Source organism: Mirounga angustirostris, unplaced genomic scaffold (genome assembly GCF_029215605.1).
Source record: "Mirounga angustirostris isolate CCGP_5_RB_7025 unplaced genomic scaffold, mMirAng1.0.hap1 SCAF_1, whole genome shotgun sequence".
Taxonomy (NCBI): Eukaryota; Metazoa; Chordata; class Mammalia; order Carnivora; family Phocidae; genus Mirounga; species Mirounga angustirostris.
In genome coordinates this window covers 159,575,486-159,578,422 of record NW_026991709.1, presented here as the reverse complement: position 1 = coordinate 159,578,422, position 2,937 = coordinate 159,575,486, and positions in this window count along the sequence as shown.

Genomic DNA, 2,937 nt, shown 5'->3' with positions numbered 1-2,937 from the left:
TTCAGCTCAGGTCATGATCCCAGGGTCCTGGGGTGGAGACCCGCATCGGGCTCCCTGCTCGGCGGGAAGCCTGCTTCTCCCTCTCCCACTCCTACTCCCCCTGCTTGTGTTCCCTCTCTCGCTGTGTCTCTCTGTCAAATAAATAAAATCTTTTTTTTTTTTTTTAAAAAGGACAAGTTGTCTCCTTAAAAGTTTTAGGTGGGCATACGGCCTCCCAACTAGACTCCATCTTCCCACGTTCTGGCAGATAGTTGTGGGTTTGTGATTATATAACAGCCAATGGGAATTGAATGGAAGGAATGTGTGCCACTTAGGCATTGCCATGAAAAGTATGGACGGGCCTTTCCCCTTGCCCTTTTCCTTCCCCACTGAGAGGTGACTTATGGCAACAGCCACCTTGAACTCAGAAATGGAAAAATTGTGAGGATGCCAGAGTCATCTCCCAGCTCTGGAACATCTAGCTCTGTAAAATGAGAGGGAAATAAACATAGTCTTGTTTAAGCTGCTGCATTTGGGGGTCTTTTATTAACTTTATTAACCTTTACCATAAATAACACATAACCAAGCTTGTTGGTACCAAACAAACAAGGTCATTTCTCACTCAAATGAGTTTTTCTGAGACAGAAGTTTCTCAAACTTCTGTTTCTTTATCCATTAAATTCCTGACTCTAGGATGCAGAGGTCATATAAAACAGGATTCACGAGGCATTACCTATATTGATTGTCCTTCCAGCATTTGTTCTCCCTACCCACTTAGCTGAAGTCCACGGTTCGGGGGGGAAGAGAACTACATGCCCAGCTTTAAGAACAGAGTAAGAAAGCTAGGTTAAGCTAAACAATCCATGCCATATCCCTACAAATATTGATTGATGGGCTTAAGACCCAGGCTGACCAAGAGTGAGTCTTGGACTTGACTTAAAATGCTGGGAGGATGTCAGAACCAATGTAATACCAGAAGCCACTGTCAGACACTTTAGGACTCCAAGACAAGACTCAGTATTTGGTGACATCAATGAGTTGCTGAATGAGGCCTTGCCTCAAGCCCTCGGCTCAGTCTTCAGTTATATAGACCAATAAACTCTTTTCAGTGTTGAAACCAGTAAGAGTCAGACTTACCAGTACTTAAAACTAGGAGCATCCTGATTATACCATTCATCTTGCCACAGTCTGCTAAGGTCCTTCCTTTCTCTGTGCACACTGATCCTGTCTTTGCCCATACTGTTTCTTGGGCCGGCAGCACCCTTCCTCCATTCTGCTACCCAACTAGTCCCCCTGTTTATGCCTCCTTCTCATTTGAGACAATTTAGACAGCCTTAGGTGACTTAACCTGTGTTTAATTTCTAGTCTGTGAAATTGTCATAACAGTATTTACCTATTTTCATTTTTCCTCATTCATGAAATCGGGACATTTGCTTTACAGAGCTGTTGTTAAAAGAGGCAACTATATATAAGGTGCTCAGGACAGATCTATGTAAAGTTCTCAATTATTTCAAAACCAAAAACCCCATGATCTGCAGTCACATCTATTATGTGGCCTTACCCAAGCCTATGTAGTCAGCTGGGCCGGGTTCAGGGGCTTTGTAAAAGCTCTGTTGGCCTTAATTTTTTCCCCCTCCTAGTATTTTATTTACTTATTTGTGTGAGAGAGAGAACAAGCAGGGGGAGGGGCAGCGGTTAAGGGAGAAGCAGGCTCCCCGCTGAGCAGGGAGCCTGATGCAGGACTCAGTCCTAGGACCCTGAGATCATGACCTGAGCCGAAGGCAGACACTTAACCAACTGAGGCACCCAGGCGTTCCTCTGTTGGCTTTTAAATCACCAAATTTAAGATTTCCAGGCCTTGCCGCCCTGGGATCCTATCTTTTTTTCTTTTTTAAGATTTTATTTATTTTTTTGACAGAGAGACACAGCGAGAGAGGGAACACAAGCAGGGGGAGTGGGAGAGGGAGAAGCAGGCTTCCCGCCGAGCAGGGAGCCCGATGCGGGGCTCGATCCCAGGACCCTGGGATCACACAACTGAGCCACCCAGGCGCCCCCCTACCTTGTTTTTTTTTATCTCCACCCCATGGGTCTGGCTCCTGAGATTTGATAGCCAAATGAGTAAAGCAACAGAGACAATACTGCTGTACTGCCTTTTCTTGTATGCCAACAGCCCCAACTTAAGCTGTTTCTTAGCCACCATGTAAATTTGAACAGCCTTTTGTAGTGCTAAGATTTTCTGTACTTACATTCCAGTATCAATCATATATATCTTATTTATCTACGAATCCACAATTGTGACCTATCATTAGATCACATTACTAATGTACATAACAACTGTAATCTGACCAGCAGGCTGAATTTGGCCTACATGGTTGCTTTGACTTCTATCCTGTTTTAAGAACTGGAAAATCTGGGGGCACCTGGGTGGCTCAGATGGTTGGGCATGTGCCTCCGGCTCAGGTCATGATCCCAGGGTCCTAGGATGGAGCCCTGCGTTGGGCTCCCTGCTCAGTGCAGAGCCTGCTTATCCCTCTCCCTCTGCCATTCCCCCCGCTTGTGCTCTCTGGCTCTCTCTCTCTCTCTCTCTGTCAAATAAAATAAATAAAATCTTAAAAAAATAAGAACTGGAAAATGTCACACACAAATCCTGATATGAGGCAACACTGAACCCACATTCCTGTACAGCAACTGTCAATACGGTTGAAAAACCCTGGGGCGCCTGGGTGGCTGAGTCAGTTAAGCATCCAGCACTTGATCTCAGTGTCATGAGTTCAAGCCCCGCATTGGGCTCCATGCTGCGTGTGGTGCCTACTTAAAAAAAAAAAATGCAAGTGAAACATCCTAATGTTAGATCAGTACATGTTAAAATGTAGAAGTGGTTCTGGAACAGGGCAATGGACAGAGGCTGGAAGAATTATGAGGATGATAGAAAAAACCTAGAATGCCTTCTACAAATCG